This window comes from Lycorma delicatula, chromosome 10, assembly GCF_047948215.1.
Source record: "Lycorma delicatula isolate Av1 chromosome 10, ASM4794821v1, whole genome shotgun sequence".
NCBI lineage: Eukaryota > Metazoa > Arthropoda > Insecta > Hemiptera > Fulgoridae > Lycorma > Lycorma delicatula.
This window is the reverse complement of record NC_134464.1, coordinates 114288980-114304147: the sequence shown is the minus strand read 5'-3', so window position 1 is coordinate 114304147 and position 15168 is coordinate 114288980. Positions and strand designations below refer to the sequence as shown.

General features: G+C 31.9%; 1 long non-coding RNA gene across 1 annotated transcript in view; it reads right to left on the bottom strand.

Annotated features, from left to right (window-relative positions):
- The window catches only part of LOC142331092 (uncharacterized), a 114219-nt gene extending 101008 nt beyond the window's left edge, over positions 1 to 13211 (bottom strand). Inside the window, exon 1 of the long non-coding RNA XR_012757884.1 lies at positions 12784 to 13211. This is a non-coding gene — a long non-coding RNA (uncharacterized LOC142331092). The remainder of the gene's footprint in view (positions 1 to 12783) is intronic.
- Positions 13212 to 15168: the final 1957 nt, after the last annotated feature.

Genomic DNA, 15168 nt, shown 5'->3' with positions numbered 1-15168 from the left:
AGTACTGCGCAGCTGAAAGCAATGGAAAACTACAGCTGCTTTTTTTTCCAAGAAAATGTGGCTCTGCATTTTCACATATACAATAATGGAGGCGCCTTCCTTGGTAAAATATTCCGGAGGTAAAATAGTCCCCCGTTCGGATCTCCGGGTGGGGACTACTAAGGAAGGGGTCACCAAAAAATTAAAAAATAACATTCTACGAGTCGGAGCGTGGAATGTTAGAAGCTTAAAAAAGGTTGGTAGGCTAGAGAATTTAAAAAGGGAAATGGATAGGGTAAACGTGGATATAGTAGGAATTAGTGAGGTTCGGTGGGAAGAGGAAGGCGACTTTTGGTCGGGTGACTTTAGAGTAATTAACTCAGCGTCAAATAATGGGCAGGCAGGAGTAGGTTTCGTGATGAACAAGAAAATAGGGAGGAGAGTAGAGTATTTCAAGACGCATAGCGATAGAGTCATTGTAATAAGGATAAATTCAAAACCTAAACCGACAACGATTGTTAACGTCTATATGCCTACAAGCGCCCATGATGATGATGAGGTAGAATGTGTATACGAAGAGATTGATGAAGCAATTAAACACGTAAAAGGAGATGAAAACTTAATAATAGTTGGAGATTGGAATGCAAGCATTGGAAAAGGCAAGGAAGGAAATATAGTGGGTGAATACGGGCTGGGCAAAAGGAATGAAAGAGGGGACCGACTTATAGAGTTTTGCACGAAGTATAATTTAGTAATTGCCAACACCCAATTTAAAAATCATAATAGAAGAATATACACTTGGAAAAAGCCAGGCGATACTGGAAGGTATCAGATAGATTATATCATGGTTAAGCAAAGATTTAGAAATCAACTCTTGGACTGCAAAACTTACCCTGGAGCAGACATTGATAGCGACCATAATTTGGTGATAATGAAATGTAGATTGGGGTTTAAAAACCTGAAGAAAAGGTGTCAGATGAATCGGTGGAATTTAGAGAAGCTTGAGGAAGAGGAGGTAAAGAAGATTTTTGAGGAGGACATCGCTAGAGGTCTGAGTAAAAAAGATAAGATAGAAAATGTAGAAGAAGAATGGGAGAATGTTAAAAAAGAAATTCTTAAATCAGCAGAAGCGAACTTAGGCGGAATAAAGAGAACTGGTAGAAAACCTTGGGTTTCAGACGATATATTGCAGCTGATGGATGAACGTAGAAAATATAAGAATGCTAGTGATGAAGAAAGTAAAAGGAACTATCGGCAATTAAGAAATGCTATAAACAGGAAGTGCAAACTGGCGAAAGAAGAGTGGATTAAAGAAAAGTGTTCAGAAGTGGAAAGAGAAATGAACATTGGTAAAATAGACGGAGCATACAGGAAAGTTAAGGAAAATTTTGGGGTACATAAATTAAAATCTAATAATGTGTTAAACAAAGATGGTACACCTATATATAATACGAAAGGTAAAGTCGATAGATGGGTGGAATATATTGAAGAGTTATACGGAGGAAATGAATTAGAAAATGGTTTTATAGAGGAAGAAGAGGAAGTTGAGGAGGATGAAATGGGAGAAACAATACTGAGATCTGAATTTAAGAGAGCATTAAAAGATTTAAATGGCAGGAAGGCTCCTGGAATAGACGGAATACCTGTAGAATTACTGCGCAGTGCAGGGGAGGAGGCGATTGATAGATTATACAAACTGGTGTGTAATATTTATGAAAAAGGGGAATTTCCGTCAGACTTCAAAAAAAGTGTTATAGTAATGATACCAAAGAAATCAGGGGCAGATAAATGTGAAGAATACAGAACAATTAGTTTAACTAGTCATGCATCAAAAATCTTAACTAGAATTCTATACAGAAGAATTGAGAGGAGAGTGGAGGAAGTGTTAGGAGAAGACCAATTTGGTTTCAGGAAAAGTATAGGGACACGGGAAGCAATTTTAGGCCTCAGATTAATAGTAGAAGGAAGATTACAGAAAAACAAACCAACATACTTGGCGTTTATAGACCTAGAAAAGGCATTCGATAACGTAGACTGGAATAAAATGTTCAGCATTTTAAAAAAATTAGGGTTCAAATACAGAGATAGAAGAACAATTGCTAACATGTACAGGAACCAAACAGCAACAGTAGCAATTGAAGAACATAAGAAAGAAGCCATAATAAGAAAGGGAGTCCGACAAGGATGTTCTCTATCTCCGTTACTTTTTAATCTTTACATGGAACTAGCAGTTAATGATGTTAAAGAACAATTTAGATTCGGAGTAACAGTACAAGGTGAAAAGATAAAGATGCTACGATTTGCTGATGATATAGTAATTCTAGCCGAGAATAAAAAGGATTTAGAAGAAACAATGAACGGCATAGATGAAGTCCTACGCAAGAACTATCGCATGAAAATAAACAAGAACAAAACAAAAGTAATGAAATGTAGTAGAAATAACAAAGATGGACCACTGAATGTGAAAATAGGAGGAGAAAAGATTATGGAGGTAGAAGAATTTTGTTATTTGGGAAGTAGAATTACTAAAGATGGACGAAGCAGGAGCGATATAAAATGCCGAATAGCACAAGCTAAACGAGCCTTCAGTAAGAAATATAAGTTGTTTACATCAAAAATTAATTTAAATGTCAGGAAAAGATTTTTGAAAGTGTATGTTTGGAGTGTCGCTTTATATGGAAGTGAAACTTGGACAATCGGAGTATCTGAGAAGAAAAGGTTAGAAGCTTTTGAAATGTGGTGCTATAGGAGAATGTTAAAAATCAGGTGGGTGGATAAAGTGACAAATGAGGAGGTATTGCGGCAAATAGATGAAGAAAGAAGCATTTGGAAAAATATAGTTAAAAGAAGAGACAGACTTATAGGCCACATACTAAGGCATCCTGGAATAGTCGCTTTAATTTTGGAAGGACAGGTAGAAGGGAAAAATTGTGTAGGCAGGCCACGTTTGGAATATGTAAAACAAATTGTTAGGGATGTAGGATGTAGAGGGTATACTGAAATGAAACGACTAGCACTAGATAGGGAATCTTGGAGGGCTGCATCAAACCAGTCAAGTGACTGAAGACAAAAAAAAATAAAAAAAAAAATTACGATGAATAATAAATCAATAGCAAAAAAAAAGAAAAAATATCTACAATTATTAATGAGATAAAATTTTACGTATTTACATTTTAAAAAAGTGTAAGTGTAATTTAATAGGCGTACAAAAAATCATGTGTTGTCATCAGATTCTATGTTGTTAAAAATTAATAATATTTTTACATTAATCATAATTTTTTTTTTTTTTAATCATTTAATGGTATTAATTTGTAAATTTATTACAATTTTTATACTCGTTCATTAAAACAAGATTAATTTTATCTTGTGGTTTATGTTCAGCCCAAATAAAAAAAATTGGTTATTTAATGTTTAAAGGGCATTATTATTTACAATTTCCTTTTAATTTCATGGAACAAGGATTATTTTTTTTGCACTGTGAGTATGAGTGTGTATTTGTGTGTATGTAATATATATATGAAATAAGAGAAATACATTTATCTGACAAATATTCGCTCCAGTGAATTTTATACGTGTTTATTCTCTCAAAGAATCGGACTTATAAAATATATAACAGTATGAACGCATCAGGAACAAATGGTAGCATAACACACGCACACAGAAAAAAAAAACACACACACACACACACAGCAATAGCGAAGCATTGCCGGTTCGGCTAATTTTATAATAAATATAATTTTAGCGTTTGTTTATTTAAAAATGTTATATTTTTTTTATTTTATAACTTGAATAAATTGTCATTTTTAATAGGGTTCCGTTATAAATTATGTGTAAATGTGTGGTATATTAAAAAAAAAACCTGACAACAGTGGGTTATTTCTGATACACGGCTTACATATACATACACACGTTACTTAATTAAAAATATTTATCATTTTATTTAAACGTAATATTTTTCGTTTATTTAATTCAATTATTCTAATTAAAGCGCGCGCACATACCGTATTTAATTCATGTGGATATGGCAGGACTAGCGGCGACGGTCGGAACTATCTAAAATAATGTAATTTCACAACTTAGAAAAAACAAATTTTGCTTCTACGGTCGGCAGCTGGAATAGCTGCGGGGCTTAACGTACCAGGTACGGAGTCAACCGGACGATCGAATTCGAAACCCAATCGAACCGAGTTACTTTACACTTTAAATATTAATTCATTTATTTAATTCTACGACTCATTTGTGATATTACAACATAACAGACGACAACAAAAGCATTTTATGTAGAGGGGTGCAAATTTGAAAAAAGTATTTTTGCAGATATTGTTATTTTTTAATCTTTAACAAATTTTCCCAAGAAAAATATGATCTTAATTAGGCAAAATCTCAAGATATTGAGGGTGACCTTGCTCTACAGATATTTTAATTTGAAAATTTAATGGCATCAATGCCCTATACATAGAAATAGTTTAACTAACTTTGGTCAAAATCGGTCCAGTAGTTCGGGAAATATAAGGTGATTTAGAGACCAACACCGAACACTTATACGTTAATAGAACATTAACATCTGAATAATTTCTACGTGGTTTTGTTTTTTTTATTTTTTGGTTCCTTAGGTGTCAAAACGTCAAGATTCGATAAAACCGGATATACCCAAATTGGACCGATTAAAATACTTTTCCTTGTACAGTTATAGAACTATCTAGACGGGAGAGTAAAAAAGGTATAGGATTACATTTTTCTTTATTTAGAAAATACAAAAAAAGATAAAAACGATTTCCACCTTAAAGTTAGAAAAACTTCAAAAATACTCATTACGACAATGGTTGCATGTTAAAAAAATTTCACATGTTTCGCATACGACAAGCCCTTGCTTCTTACAATTCCAGCAATATTTTTGTCATCCCTTGTCATAAGGGTTGGTCATATCAAAACTTTTTCAGATAAAAGTTTTAGGTAATATTTAGAAGACTAACGCCGACTTTTAGACCGATTCGATTCTGTGCCTATTAATGGGATGTATGATTTTTTTTTGTCTTTGAAACCCCATTTTTTCCACTACGTGGGCCGATGGTTGGTGATATCAAAACACTTTATTTAGATAAGTTTTAGGGCTTTATCAATAGAATAGGTATTTAAACGAAATCGATATTTTACATAATAAGAAAGTTATAGCGATATTTTGTTTTTTTTCGAAAAAGCTCCCCTTGGTCTGATTTTGTCCATTAACGAACTCGACCGAGATTTTGGTTCGTTATATTTTTTACGTATCAGTTTGAAAAAAAAAAATGGCGCAGAATTACGGCAGTTAATGTGTCTAATATATGTATATACTTTTGAACGGTAACTTTGGTTAATGTTTTAAAATATAAGAGAATATTTTATCATAAAGATACAAATAGCGCTTAAAATAATCAACTAAAAATGAATTACATAACTTAATCGGTTAATTAAAATTAATTATCGGCTTTTTTTAATTACACGAAACAAATTTTTTGTCTAGCGGTTAGTTAGCATGTCATATAAATTAATCTTACCTTCATATCATATATTTATAGCAGTCGAACGTAAATTTCAAACAAGAATTACGATTAAATATATGTAAATATACAAACAATTACTAATTATAGAAAGATAATTCAGTAATACGCTAAAAAAAGTAATTAAACACAACCGAACAGATAACAACTGAAGACGAACAGCTACTTGATGAATAAACACGTTAATTCTTGTAACAGTGCATGAGACGACGAACGAATGTCAACAAAAAGACGCGGAAATACCCGAACTAATACTGTACTAGACTTGCTTGTTCTTCATACCGCTCTCACAGTCTTATTACGAGTACATTTGCTTACCTAATCGTTGCACGGCAGATAACGTTTTTCAACTAACTAAATGTAATCATTTTTTTTTTTTTTTTGGAGGGCAAAAAACGCTTTCGCGTTATTATTCCCCGGAATAATATATATATATATATATATATATATATAAATCAGAAAATACAATTAGCCTAGAAAATAAAACATTTAAACTAATAAAATTTTTTAAAAAATACATTTAAAATTAAATTCATAGCCATTTTTACAGCATTTTGTAAATTCACATAGAATTAAAATAAACATAAATATACACCCATACATATCATCCTGTGAAGTAATACCTGAATGGTAATTCCCGGAGGCTAAACAAGCGAAAAAAAACGCAAATATAAAAAAAATGTATATATATTTATAAATGTCCAAAAATCTTAAAATCTTTAAAAATCGTTCGTTCAAAAATCTTAAATCTCTGTAGTTCACCGACTGCTTTGAAATTTTGACGTTAAACCCAATCGCCAAAGAACCGCAGGTATCCACGATGTAGTATTCAAATCTACATCGTTACTACAGTTATACTACATCAAATACTACAGTTACTACTATATGTAGTAACTGCCTTTACTAGGATTTTAACCTTAGAACTTTGGACCGGGGTTCCTTTCTAAACCTTTTTTTATCTTTTTTTCCGTTTCTGAACCTTTTATTTTTCGTCTTTAAGCTCCGGAAACCCGTTAGGTATTGTTTCAGAGAATCAGATGAATGATTTGTAGCGTGTGTGAAAATGACATGCCTGACCGGGATTCGAACCCGGGACTTCCAGATGAAAGGCAGAGACTCTGCCGTTCGCCCTACGGAGGCCAGCTCCGTTTCTGATCCTTTTTTTCCCCCCTCTACTCCCCTGGGCTGGACCGACTTGACGGTATTACGCCACCCAGGGTAGTGTCCGTTACTCTAATTAGCCCTCCCCAACTACCGGCAATATACCGGCATGGCAGGTCGGGCTAACCGGTGGCTCTTTTGAGGTTTCTTTCATTTTTTGTCCTTTATAGCACCACACCGTACCTCAATGCAGTGGTGTGGCCCATGGATCTTTTGATATTTTTTATTCCTACCAAACACACCCGAGGAGTCCTCAGCAGATCATTGAAACCAGCACACCTCAGCATGCTGGCTCTCACTGCTGAGGCTGTCCACCCCACCTAACAAACTAGTACCCGGTATTTCTTTCATCTATGTTCTTTTATCTTCCGTGATGTACTTCGCCAACTGAATTTTTTGTATGTTCGAATTCGACGCTCTCAAAACGAATATAATGCAGAATATAAGCAGACCAAATTACGAGAAGCACGTACACATTAATTTGGAACCTATAAATCATGTTTGTATAGTTCATAAATGCATTTTAATACCCGTCTTTATCTAAACAGCTTAAAATTTATTTTAACTAGGTTTCATCGGGTTACTGTTTTTTTGTGGACCTAAAACGGATGAGAATGACTTCTATATATTATAATTAACATAATATGTGTGTATTAATTTAATCGGTCGCTAAATAATGATCACACGACCACTGGTGGCTCGTAGCTAAAACAAGTGGAAGTGCTAAGTGCTATTCCAGAAAAAAATTTTCTATGCCTTTTCAAGTCCACGGTTAAAGTTTTCTGTTTAATAAAACAACCGGAAAAAATGAAGCTGGACGCAGGATAATAAACTAATTCTACACTTTATCGCGTTAAAGATAATGGTACATAATTTAAGCCTTAACTAGTCGCGACGGGTCTATATCACCCGAGACACTATTTTATATTCAAAATTTAATATTTTCCTCAATCGTATTAGGTTGGCAAGCCTGCTAATCTGCTATCGTAATCCGTTCTATCAGTCAATATCCAGCTTCCCTTAGTTAATGCAATATAAGTAACAAAGATAACCGATTTGACTCGACGCGACCAGTTGTGTTACACTACTGTGAGAGATTTTCTTAAAAATTTAGGTCACATTTTAGTACAAAATTTACTTGTTAAGATATATCTCACTCGGGGAAACAAAAAAAATTGATCAAAATAAAAATATATTTTAAAGAACACGACATTACTGTGAAGAATACAGAACAATTAGTTTAACTAGTAACGCAAAAAAAATCTTAACTAGAATTCTATACAAAAGAATTGAGAGGAGAGTAGAAGAAGCGTTAGGAGAAGACCGATTTGGATTTTAGGCCTCAGATTAATAGTGGAAGGAAGATTAAAGAAAAACAAACCATCATACTTGGCATTTATAGACCTAGAAAAGGCATTCGGTAACATAGACTGGAATAAAATGTTCAGCATTTTAAAAATAATTACGGTTCAAATACAGAGATAGAAGAACAATTGCTAACATGTACCGGAACCAAACAGCAACAGTAACAATCGAAGAACATAAGAAAGAAGCCGTAATAAGAAAAGAAGTCCGACAAGGATGTTCCCTGTCTCCGTTACTTTTTAATCTTTACATGGATCTAGCGGTTAATGATGTTAAAGAACAATTTAGATTCGGAGTAACAGTACAAGATGAAAAGATAAAGATGCTACGATTTGCTGATGATATAGTAATTCTAGCCGAGAGTAAAAAGGATTTAGAAGAAACAATATACGGCATAGATGAAGTCCTACGCAAGAACTATCGCATGAAAATAAACAAGGACAATACAAAAGTAATGAAATGTAGTAGAAATAACAAAGTGGACCGCTGAATGTGAAAATAGGAGGAGAAAAGATTATGGAGGTAGAAGAATTTTGTTATTTGGAAAGTAGAATTACTAAAGATGGACGAAGCAGGAGCGATATAAAATGCCGAATAGCACAAGCGAAACGAGCCTTCAGTAAGAAATATAATTTGTTTACATCAAAAATGAATTTAAATGTCAGGAAAAAATTTCTGAAAGTATACGTTTGGAGTGTCGCTTTATATGGAAGTGAAGCTTGGACGATCGGAGTATCTGAGAAGAAAAGATTAGAAGCTTTTGAAATGCGGTGCTATAGGAGAATGATAAAAATCAGACGGGCGGATAAAATGACAAATGAAGAGGTATTGCGGCAAATAGATGAAGAAAGAAGCGTTTGGAAGAATATAGTTAAAAGAAGAGACAGACTTATAGGCCACATACTAAGGCATCCTGGAATAGTCGCTTTAATATTGGAAGAGCAGGTTGAAGGAAAAAATTATGTAGGCAGGCCACGTTTGGAATATGTAAAACAAATTGTTAGGGATGTAGGATGTAGAGGGTATACTGAAATGAAACGACTAGCACTAGATAGGGAATCTTGGAGAGCTGCATCAAACCAGTCAAATGACTGAAGACAAAAAAAAAACTGCTAGGATGTAATTTATTAAAAATATTTCACTCACACCCACTGACAGACAGAAACAGGGAGAGATTGAAAGGTTGCTTGGGACTTACGTACTACTAAAAACGCAAAACATCATTTGCACTTTGGCGCAAGGTCAAAGTCGTAGTAAACAACACGTTCACCGCATGAACTGGAATACGAGTGAAAAATATGTTTAAATTATTTTTATTATACTACTAAAAACTTCCTAGAAGCTATATATTTAACGATGAAGATTAAATATATGATATAATTATCATTTATCATTAAGATAAAATGATAAATGAAAAAATGTCAGAACTTGCCGGGAATCGGACAATTATCGAGTAACTATGCTCGTTATAATGATGGAACTATCTTAATTTTTATTTCCGAAATATGTCAGACAAAATTAGATCGTTCTTTGTGTCCTTCATTTATACAGTTGATACAGTTTATACAGTCTTCTTTAATCGTAGTCGAAAAGAATCGATTAGCCACCGATGATAATTTTAATTTAATTTTATTTAATTTGAAAAAAAGCCTACACAATTTGTAAGAAATATCAGTGTTTTGTAATTTCTTCCCAGCAACAGTTTGGTCAGCACAGGACCCGAAACTTTAAACGAGCTGAAGAATGCGGGTTTCAAAATAGTCGGCATATTAATTAGTAATTATATTACTAATATTAAATATTAGTATTAAGCATATTATATTAGTTTATAAAAGGTTTCTATAAATTATCATTTCCGCTTAACAACAATTATTAGTCGAGATTATATTCTAGCACTTTCGGTAAATATTGTTTCCATCTTCAGGAACATATGTTAATTAAATATATATTTAACAATCATTTGTTAATTAGATGAACAAGAGATTGTTATCTGTTATGAATAGCGGTGTAATGAATGAAAATACAAAACATAATAACAATATAATTCGTAATAATGCAATTAATTGGGAACATAAGTTTTGAGCGGACTTACTCAACACTGCTAATATTGAATTTAATGATAAAGAAAGTAACATTATTAAACACCCGTACAAATTAATCTATCAATTTCAATAATCAATCTTTATAAAACAAATATTTTAGAAAAAATTTCGTATATATTGTAAGCCGTTGCACCCCTTAAAAAATCCCGAAACTGTTTTTTCGATATATATCTGAAAGAGTATTTTGTAAGCCCCAATCTAGCGAATACGTATCTCGTTTAATATAGTCGGAAAGGGGGAAAATTTGCAAGGATTGCTCAAATATGCTTTTTTTACTTTTCTTATTACTTTTATGGCTGATTTTCAAAAAATGAAGAAACTTGTTTTTAAATATTTAAATGAGAATTACATACGCCAAAGACCAAGTTGATGTCTTCATTTGTTACTAAAAATAAAAAATACTAAGTTTCATTGTTACTCCGTTTTAACTCTATATACTGGGAATTTAAAGAAATTCATTTTACTGAAATGGAACACCGTAAGAAGAACAAAATTCAAAATTTCATCCGTTTTTCAGTACTTTTACTGGACGTTAATGAATCAGTCGATCATTCAGGACATGTTCTTTTCTATATACCGGGTGATATTTCAGTACGGGAATAGCTTTATACTGCGTATCTGAGAGGTATTTGGAAACGGAAAGAAATTGGAGTTCTACATAATTTTAAAAAATCGGATGATGAATAAAAATGGAAAAAATTTGAAAACTAGAGAACGTATACGCAAATTAAGATCAGAAGAATTATATCAAACCAAAGAGCGATTAAATGATCGGCAACAAAAAACAAATAAACGAAATGATCGACTCCGACTAAGAGAGAATATTGTCTGACAGTATCAGAGGAGTAATGAACTAAAATATAAGAAAATATTTTGCAATTTATTAAAGATCGGGCATGTATGCTTCAGTTTCTATGTTGTTCTTGTGAGAGTCTATTTTTCAGTCGCTGTAGTTAACTTTAATGTAGATAAAATTAAACGGAAATTCAGAATAATTAAATAAAATTAAACAGAAATTGAAATAGAAAATCCAAAAATAATACGATTCTAAATTATAATTTTCAATTAGTATTAAGAAATCAGATGTTTCACCAAATCTGTTACATATACACATGTGTAATGGTGCCTATTAAATTACACATACACATTTTTAAAAGTACTTAAAATTTTATTTCAGTAATAACTTGTGATTTTTTTTTTATTATTGAATAATTATTTATTGTATTTTTTTTTACAATCACGGGTTAATAATTATTAAAAAAATAATTATAATTAAAAAAAAAAAATTTTTAAACAAAAGGAGATGAAGTCTTATTCAAACCTATGTGCCTTCCTTTATAAGCTCCAAATATTTCATTAATTAAAATTTTATTTGGCTATAACTATGGAACCACTGAAAATAAGTATTCCTTATGATTATTACAGTTGAAAATCTCTTACGATATATCGTTGAGGGCTTATTACTGCAGTTAAGAAAAAGTCCAAAATCAAAATGTTTTTGGATTTTGGACTTTGTTGAATACTTTTGGTTCAGTCCATTGCAGTCAAAAAGGAAGGTGCACAACTAGATTTTACAACAGTCCTGTATCAACATGCTACGTTTTGAGTCGTACATAATCGTTTTTGAGTAGTAATACGTAGGTACGTATTTGTACAGACGTCACGCCGAAACTATCAAAATGGATTCAGGGATGTTCAAAATGGATATTTCCGTTGAAATCTGAAAACCGAAATTTTTTGCGATCTCAATACTTTACTTCGTGGAAGGAAGTAAAAAGGATTATAAAAACACGCAGGCGAATGTGCTTTTATGTATACGTGCAATCATCACGATATCATGTGCTGTTGAAATTATATATATATAAATTGAATATTAGATAAAATTAAATAACTGAAAGCCTTACCATTACCCGTTCATGTACCGTTGGCGATGTTCTTCAGCTAATACATACAGGTTAATTTTAAAAGTCGCTTTCATTTATTATATTGTACATCGTAAGTTATCACGATTAATAAAAAGAAATCACAACAAAAATATCGGCTAAAATTTTTTGTCGAATAAAAAAATTAATAATAAATCTGACCGTCTAAAATAAAATCCGACCGTTTTGATCTGCAGAATACATTAATATAAGTTAAAAAAAGTGCCAAAAATTTGTAAACTATTTCGTACTGAACGATACCTTTCTAAAATAGATACCTAATTTATTAATCACGAAATGCAGACAGGCAAAAGATTTCGTTATTAACAGAAACGTAACTTTTAAAAAAGTTAGATTAGAACTTCAATAAATATTGATACACGAAATAATTAATAAGCAGCAATTATTAGAGCACATATAAATAGAAATAAAAAGTTTAGTCTACCAAAGAATCCGCAACCGTCTTCTAGTTATCGGTACTTTTTTGAAAGCAAATCGTTTTTATAAAATAATCTATAATAAATTTTATTTAATTTAAATTAAAATAACAGGAATAAAAATATGTTTGGCTAAGTTAAAAAAAATTATTTTTTAAAGCCTTACAAATCGAGCAAAAATAAAACGTTTAGTTCATTAAACTACCATAATTCCTGCTAATACTTGTACTTAATCGCAATATTTTTCTTAATACAAAATACTGTTATTCAAAGAACTTACCTAGTTACATGTAGAATTCGTCGTTTAGATTCACATAAAATTTGATAGTAAACAAAATTTGATACGGTTTTAAACACGGTACTACATATCGTAAAGAAATACATATTATTACTGTATTTGACAACGTTAATCGTAAATAACACTTACATTAGATTAATAAGTTATCAGAAAGAAAATATCACATAATATGCTATATAAGTTTTGTTTATTTTCACTATAATCGCCGTATATAATGAAAGGAGCTAATAATATTATAATCAAATATAATTTTTTATCAACGTAGCAAATAGTTTGACACACCAGTTGTTTTGACGAACCAAGTCGAAGGAGGAGAGGTCGAATGCACTCATAGCAACTAACGCTATCTTGTGCCATTTCTTCGTACACTCCCTCTCACAATCAAAATTATGAGCAAAGTTATCAGTTAGTAATTTTTTTTTTTCACTCTATCTTTGTTAAGAAGCCATCTTTTTATTTAAATTGTTAGGCTTTTTTACTTCCTTGTACGAAATAAAGAAAGTATTGTGATCACGAAAAATTCCTGTTTTCAAATTTCAACAGAAATATCCGTTTTGACTAGTTCGGCGTGACGTCTGTACGTACATATGTATGTATCTCGCATAAATCAAATACGATTAGCCATAGGATGTTGAAATTTTGGATTTAGGACTGTTGTAACATCTAGTTGTGCACCTCTCCTTTTGATTGCAATCGACTGAACCAATAAAGTCCAAAAAAATTTGAATTTAAAAATTTTTCTTAACTGCAGTAATAAGCCCTCGATGAGAGATTTTCAACGATATGTCATAAGTGATATTTATTTTCATCGGTTCCAGAATTATAGCCAAAATAAATTTTAATTAATGAAATATTTGGATCTTACAAGGGGAAGGCACATCGGTTCGAATTCGACTTTATTGAATTTTTTTAACTTTTTTTATTTTCATTTACACGGTCTTAATGTGATGAATAAAACTGATAGCCGGATAAGCATAATACGCTACGAACTTTCGCCAAGCTGAGAAATACTCTTAGATTTTCAGCCTAAGGGTAACGTTTTTTTTAATTGATAATACCCAGAAAAACATTAAACATGTCAGCTATCGTTCAAGCCAAGAATCGGACCCAAAACCCTCAGTATATCATTCGGTTTTTCTGTTACGGAGATGACAAAATAGATTACAAAATCCGAAATCCGACTAAATCTAATTCCATATTATTTAATGAACTTTCAGTTTATTTTTTGGATTGTTTCATTCATCGAGAGCCAAGTATTATTTAAGAACGACGAAATATATTTTAAAAGATCTAAATAAAATTAAATTAGGATTTACACGTGTAATAAAGTGTATTAATAAATAGATCTGTGGGTGTACAATATCCATTTGATTTTGATATTGCAGACGGGCTTAACAGTAAAGTACCGAAATCGGCTAGATATGATAACTTTGAAATTTAGATATAATACTAATCATTACCTCTTTACGTACCATTTGTAGTTTTTATAATCTGTCATAACAGATGTGGCTTTGTTATTTTTCTTTTTGAGCTGATAACTATTAAAGTAATTAGAGAATGCGCTATTATAAATTTTCCAGATCCTAACCGAGTAACGAATCCGGAACATTTAGTCTAGCAGGTAAGCAACTACCTCTCTAATATTGTAGAGGTCACGTTACATCTAAAAAAAATAATACTATTTTTTTTTAATCCCTGATTTCATATTTAGACAAATACAGTAATAGTTAATAATAAAAAATGTACGCGTGGGTGAGGGTCCGTATTTACATGTATTTGATTACTTATATAAACTGATAATTAGGTGTAATTAAATAATAAGTGAAAATCTCATTATAACCCCTTTGTGTCTGGTTGGCTGTTAGAGTAATACGTACATTTATAGTGTAAGTGAAAATTTATTCTCATTAATATAAGTTCCGCAAGATTGATAATAAATTTTAAAAATAACAACAGTAATTTAGTATTAGACAACGCATAATGGATGGTCTAGTTAAAAAAATTGAGGGTGAAAGAAGCAGTTTGCGAACTAAATTTTGTTGTTTAAAAGTGTGGTTGTTGTGTCTTACGGGCGATGGTCGTTAGAGTAGGGGGGGGGGGTGGGGAAGGAAGACAAACGTCATGATGGTAAACTAAAGAAATACAGGCAGTTGTTTAGTCTTGCATTATTGGCGGGAAACTGTCGGATATAATTACTCAATTCACCGTACCTTTAAAGCCTCTAGCCAACAGTGTTCTTTAACCTAACGTAATCAACGCATCCATTGTACATCTCTATTGGTATATTCCTTATTACTGATTAAGGTAAGTTTTATTTGCTTTTCTAATATTAGAATTTTTTAAACAATTATTTGCAGTTATTTTATT